The following is a 6,888-nucleotide window of genomic DNA, read 5'->3' as shown; positions in this document are numbered from 1 at the left end:
AGCGCGATCAGCTGTTATTCAAAAGACTGGTGGTTTGAACCCTCCCGGGAGCGGTGTTGTGAGGTCTCAGATGTAACGTAAAATGTCAGAGTTTTTCCACAATACCTGAAGAAAATTTAATTTTTGGGCTTCCGTGGCGCAATGGTTGGCGCGTTCAGCTGTTAGCCGAAAGGTTGGTGTTTCGATCCCACCCGGGAGACGTGTTGTGGGGTCTCAGATGTAGCGTAAAAATTCAAAACTTTTCCACAATACATGATAACCATTTATTTTCTGAGCTTCCGTGGCTCAATTGTTAGCGCGTTCGGCTGTTAACCAATAGGTTGGTGGTTCGAGCCCACACGGTAACGGTGTTGTGGGATCTCAAATGTAACGTAAAAAGCCAAAGTTTTTCCACAATACCTGACGACCATTTATTTTTTGGGCTTCCGTGGCGCGATGGCTAGCGCGTTCGGCTGTAAACCGAAAGGTTGGTGGTTCAAGCCCATCCGGGAGCGGTGTTGTGAGGTCTCAGATGTGACGTAAACAGTCAAAGTTTTTCCACAATACCTGACGACCATTTCATTCCTGAGCTTCCTTGGCTCCATGGTTAGCGCGTTCGGATGTTAACCAAAAGGTTGGTGGTTCGAGCCCACCCGGGAGCGGTGTTGTGAAGTCTCAAGTGTAACGTAAAAAGCCAAAGTTTTTCCACATTACCTGACGACCATTTAATTTTTGGGCTTCCGTGGCGCAATGGTTAGCGCGTTCAGCTGTTATTCAAAAGACTGGTGGTTTGAGCCTTCCCGGGAGCAGTGGTGTGAGGTCTCAGATCTAACGTAAAATGTCCGAGTTTTTCCACAATACCTGACGACCATTTAATTTTTGGGCTTGCGTGGCGCAATGGTTACCACGTTCGGCTGTTAACCGAAAGGTTAGTGGTTCGTGCCCATCCGGGAGCGGGGTTGTGAGGTCTCAGATGTGATGTAAAAAGTCAAAGTTTTTCCACAATACCTGACGACCATATAATTTTTGGGCTTCCGTGGCGCAATGGTTAGCGCGTTCAGCTGTTATTCAAAAGACTGGTTGTTTGAGCCCTCCCGGGAGCGGTGTTGTGAGGTCTCAGATGTGACGTAAAAAGTCAAGGTTTATCCACAATACCTGACGAGCATTTAATTTTTGGGCTTCCGTGGCGCAATGGTTAGCACGTTCGGCTGTTAACCGAAAGGTTAGTGGTTCGTGCCCATCCGGGAGCGGTGTTGTGAGGTCTCAGATGTGACGTAAAAAGTCAAAGTTTTTCCACAATACCTGACGACCATATAATTTTTGGGCTTCCGTGGCGCAATGGTTAGCGCGCTCGGCTGTTAACCAATAGGTTGGTGGTTCGAACCCATCCGGGAGCGGTGTTGTAAGGTCTCAGATGTGACGTAAAAAGTCAAGGTTTTTCCATAATACTTGACGAGCATTTAACTTTCGGGCTTCCGTGGCGCAATGGTTAGCGCGTTCACCTGTTAATCGAAAGGTTGGTGGTTCGAGCCCACCCGGTAACGGTGTTGTGGGATCTCAAATGTAACGTAAAAAGCCAAAGTTTTTCCACAATACCTGACGACCATTTTTTTTTGGGCTTCCGTGGCGCGATGGTTAGCGCGTTCGGCTGTTAACCGAAAGGTAGGTGGTTCGAGCCCATCCGGGAGCGGTGTGGTGAGGTCTCAGATGTGACGTAAAAAGTCAAAGTTTTTCCACAAAACCTGACGACAATTTCATTCCTGAGCTTCCTTGGCTCCATGGTTAGCGCGTTCGGATGTTAACCAAAAGGTTGGTGGTTTGAACCCATCCGGGAGCGGTGTTGTGAGGTCTCACATGTAACGTAAAATGTCAGAGTTTTTCCACAACACCTGACGAAAATTTAATTTTTGGGCTTCCGTGGCGCAGTGGTTAGCGCGTTCAGCTGTTAACCGAAAGGTTTGCGGTTCGAGCCCACCCGGGAGAGGTGTTCTGTGGTCTCAGATGTAGCGTAAAAATTCAAATCTTTTCCACAATACATGATAACCATTTATTTTCTGAGCTTCCGTGACTCAATTGTTAGCGCGTTCGGCTGTTAACCAATAGGTTGGTGGTTCGAGCCCACCCGGTAACGGTGTTGCGGGATCTCAGATGTAGCGTAAAAATTCAAAACTTTTCCACAATACATGATAACCATTTGCTTTCTGAGCTTCCGTGTCTCAATTGTTAGCGCGTTCGGCTGTTAACCAATAGGTGTGTGGTTCGAGCCCACCCGGTAACGGTGTTGTGGGATCTCAAATGTAACGTAAAAAGTCAAAGTTTTTCCACAATACCTGACGACCATATATTTTTTGGGCTTCCGTGGCGCAATGGTTAGCACGCTCAGCTGTTATTCAAAAGGTTGGTTGTTCGAACCCACCCGGGAGCGGTGTTCTGAGGTCTCAGATGTGACGTAAAAAGTCAAGGTTTTTCCACAATACCTGACGAGCATTTAACTCTTGGTCTTCCGTGGCGCAATGGTTAGCGCGTTCGGCTGTTAACCGAAATTTTAATGGTTTGAGCCCATCCGGGAGCGGTGTTGTGGGGGTCTCAGATGTAACGTGAAAAGTCGTAACTTTTCCACAATACCTGACAACCATTTAGTTTCTGAACTTCCGTGGCACAATGGTTAGCGCGTTCGGCTGTTAACCGAAAGGTTAGTGGTTCGAGCCCACCCGGGAGCGTGTTGTGGGGTCTCAGATGTAACGTAAAAAGCCAAAGTTTTTCCACAATTCCTGACGACCATTTAATTTTTGGGCTTCCGTGGCGCAATGGTTAGCGCGTTCGGCTGTTAAACGAAAGGTTAATGGTTAGAGCCCATCCGGGAGCGGTGTTGTGGGGGTCTCAGATGTAGCGTGAAAAGTCATAACTTTTTCACAATACCTGACAACCATTTAATTTCTGAACTTCTTTGGCACAATGGTTAGCGCGTTCGGCTGTTAACCAATAGGTTGGTGGTTGAAGCCCTTCCGGGAGCGGTGTTGTGACGTCTCAGATGTGACGTAAAAAGTCAAGGTTTTTCCACAATACCTGACGAGCATTTAACATTTGGGCTTCCGTGGCGCAATGGTTAGCGCGTTCACCTGTTAACCGAAAGGTTAGTGGTTCGTGCCCATCCGGGAGCGGTGTTGTGAGGTCTCAGATGTGACGTAAAAAGTCAAAGTTTTTCCACAATACCTGACGACCATATAATTTTTGGGCTTCCGTGGCGCAATGGTTAGCGCGCTCGGCTGTTTACCAATAGGTTGGTGGTTCGAACCCATCCGGGAGCGGTGTTGTTAGGTCTCAGATGTGACGTAAAAAGTCAAGGTTTTTCCATGATACTTGACGAGCATTTAACTTTTGGGCTTCCGTGGCGCAATGGTTAGCGCGGTCACCTGTTAATCGAAAGGTTGGTGGTTCGAGCCCACCCGGGAGAGGTGTTGTGGGGGTCTCAGATGTAGCGTGAAAAGTCATAACTTTTCCACAATACCTGACAACCATTTAATTTCTGAACTTCCGTGGCACAATGGTTAGCGCGTTCGGCTGTTAACCGAAAGGTTAGTGGTTCGAGCCCACCCGGGAGAGGTGTTGTGGGGTCTCAGATGTAACGTAAAAAGCCAAAGTTTTTCCACAATTCCTGACGACCATTTAATTTTTGGGCTTCCGTGGCGCAATGGTTAGCGCGTTCGGCTGTTAACCGAAAGGTTAATGGTTAGAGCCCATCCGGGAGCGGTGTTGTGGGGGTCTCAGATGTAGCGTGAAAAGTCATAACTTTTTCACAATACCTGACAACCATTTAATTTCTGAACTTCTGTGGCAAAATGGTTAGCGCGTTCGGCTATTAACCAATAGGTTGGTGGTTGAAGCCCTTCCAGGAGCGGTGTTGTGACGTCTCAGATGTAACGTAAAAAGCCAAAGTTTTTCCACAATACCTGACGACCATTTAATTTTTGGGCTTCCGTGGCGCAATGGTTAGCACGTTCGGCTGTTAACCGAAAGGTTAGTGGTTCGTGCCCATCCGGGAGCGGGGTTGTGAGGTCTCAGATGTGATGTAAAAAGTCAAAGTTTTTCCACAATACCTGACGACCATATAATTTTTGGGCTTCCGTGGCGCAATGGTTAGCGCGTTCAGCTGTTATTCAAAAGACTGGTGGTTTGAGCCCTCCCGGGAGCGGTGTTGTGAGGTCTCAGATGTGACGTAAAAAGTCAAGGTTTATCCACAATACCTGACGAGCATTTAATTTTTGGGCTTCCGTGGCGCAATGGTTAGCACGTTCGGCTGTTAACCGAAAGGTTAGTGGTTCGTGCCCATCCGGGAGCGGTGTTGTAAGGTCTCAGATGTGACGTAAAAAGTCAAGATTTTTTCCATAATACTTGACGAGCATTTAACTTTTGGGCTTCCGTGGCGCAATGGTTAGCGCGTTCACCTGTTAATCGAAAGGTTGGTGGTTCGAGCCCACCCGGGAGCGGTGTTGTGAGGTCTCAGATGTAACCTAAAAAGTCAAAGTTTTTCCACAATACCTGACGACCATTTAATTTTTGGGCCTCCGTGGGGCAATGGTTAGCGCGCTCAGCTGTTATTCTAAAGGTTGGTGGTTCGAGCCCACGCGGGAGCAGTGTTGTGAGGTCTCAGATGTAACGTAAAAAGTCATAGCCTTTCCACAATACCTGACGACCATTTAATTTCCGGGCTTCCGTGGCTCAATGGTTAGCGCGTTCGGCTTTTAACCGAAAGTGTGGTGGTTCAAGCCCATTAGGGAGCGGTGTTGTGAGGTCTCAGATGTAACGTATAAAGTCAGAGTTTTTCCACAATACCTGACGACCATTTAATTTTTGGGCTTATGTGGCGCAATGGTTAGCGCGTTCGGCTGTTAACCGAAAGGTTGGTGGTTCGAGCCCACGCGGGAGCAGTGTTGTGAGGTCTCAGATGTAACGTAAAAAGTCATAGCCTTTCCACAATACCTGACGACCATTTAGTTTTTGGGCTTCCGTGGCGCAATGGTTAGCGCGTTCAGCTGTTATTCAAAAGACTGGTGGTTTGAGCCCTCCCGTGAGCGGTGTTGTGAAGTCTCAGACGTGACGTAAAAAGTCAAGGTTTTTCCACAATACCTGACGAGCATCTAACATTTGGGCTTCCGTGGCGCAATGTTTAGCGCGTTCGGCTGTTAACCGAAAGGTTAGTGGTTCGAGCCCACCCGGGAGAGGTGTTGTGGGGTCTCAGATGTAACGTAAAAAGCCAAAGTTTTCCACAATACCTGACGACCATTTAATTTTTGGGCTTCCGTGGCGCAATGGTTAGCGCGTTCAGCTGTTATTCAAAAGACTGGTGGTTTGAGCCCTCCCGGGAGCGGTGTTGTGAGGTCTCAGATGTGACGTAAAAAGTCAAGGTTTATCCACAATACCTGACGAGCATTTAATTTTTGGGCTTCCGTGGCGCAATGGTTAGCACGTTCGGCTGTTAACCGAAAGGTTAGTGGTTCGTGCCCATCCGGGAGCGGTGTTGTAAGGTCTCAGATGTGACGTAAAAAGTCAAGATTTTTCCATAATACTTGACGAGCATTTAACTTTTGGGCTTCCGTGGCGCAATGGTTAGCGCGTTCACCTGTTAATCGAAAGGTTGGTGGTTCGAGCCCACCCGGGAGCGGTGTTGTGAGGTCTCAGATGTAACCTAAAAAGTCAAAGTTTTTCCACAATACCTGACGACCATTTAATTTTTGGGCCTCCGTGGGGCAATGGTTAGCGCGCTCAGCTGTTATTCTAAAGGTTGGTGGTTCGAGCCCACGCGGGAGCAGTGTTGTGAGGTCTCAGATGTAACGTAAAAAGTCATAGCCTTTCCACAATACCTGACGACCATTTAATTTCCGGGCTTCCGTGGCTCAATGGTTAGCGCGTTCGGCTTTTAACCGAAAGTGTGGTGGTTCAAGCCCATTAGGGAGCGGTGTTGTGAGGTCTCAGATGTAACGTATAAAGTCAGAGTTTTTCCACAATACCTGACGACCATTTAATTTTTGGGCTTATGTGGCGCAATGGTTAGCGCGTTCGGCTGTTAACCGAAAGGTTGGTGGTTCGAGCCCACGCGGGAGCAGTGTTGTGAGGTCTCAGATGTAACGTAAAAAGTCATAGCCTTTCCACAATACCTGACGACCATTTAGTTTTTGGGCTTCCGTGGCGCAATGGTTAGCGCGTTCAGCTGTTATTCAAAAGACTGGTGGTTTGAGCCCTCCCGTGAGCGGTGTTGTGAAGTCTCAGACGTGACGTAAAAAGTCAAGGTTTTTCCACAATACCTGACGAGCATCTAACATTTGGGCTTCCGTGGCGCAATGTTTAGCGCGTTCGGCTGTTAACCGAAAGGTTAGTGGTTCGAGCCCACCCGGGAGAGGTGTTGTGGGGTCTCAGATGTAACGTAAAAAGCCAAAGTTTTCCACAATACCTGACGACCATTTAATTTTTGGGCTTCCGTGGCGCAATGGTTAGCGCGTTCGGCTGTTAACCGAAAGGTTAATGGTTCGAGCCCATCCGGGAGCGGTGTTGTGGGGGTCTCAGATGTAGCGTGAAAAGTCATAACTTTTCCACAATACCTGACAACCATTTAATTTCTGAACTTCCGTGGCACAATGGTTAGCGCGTTCGGCTGTTAACCAATAGGTTATTAGTTCGAGCCCACGCGGGAGCAGTGTTGTGAGGTCTCAGATGTAACGTAGAAAGTCATAGCCTTTCTACAATACCTGACGACCATTTAGTTTTTGGGCTTCCGTGGCGCAATGGTTAGCGCGTTCAGCTGATATTCAAAAGACTGGTGGTTTGAGCCCTCCCGGGAGCGGTGTTGTGAGGTCTTAGATGTGACGTAAAAAGTCAAGGTTTTTCCAATATACCTGACGAGCATTTAACATT

The 6,888-nt window shown here is 48.0% G+C and overlaps 1 non-coding gene across 1 annotated transcript; it reads left to right on the top strand.

Moving 5' to 3' along the window:
• Positions 1–421: 421 nt before the first annotated feature.
• Positions 422–494, top strand: TRNAY-GUA (transfer RNA tyrosine (anticodon GUA)). Its single transcript has one exon. It is a non-coding gene; the product is annotated as a tRNA-Tyr (tRNA).
• The last annotated feature ends 6,394 nt before the right edge of the window (positions 495–6,888 follow it).

The sequence above is a fragment of the Phalangium opilio genome, unplaced genomic scaffold (assembly GCF_054372755.1).
Source record: "Phalangium opilio isolate 3A_F unplaced genomic scaffold, DU_Popi_V2 ptg000390l_1, whole genome shotgun sequence".
NCBI lineage: Eukaryota > Metazoa > Arthropoda > Arachnida > Opiliones > Phalangiidae > Phalangium > Phalangium opilio.
Note: the sequence above shows the minus strand (reverse complement) of the source record. Positions and strands in the feature narration are given on the sequence as shown.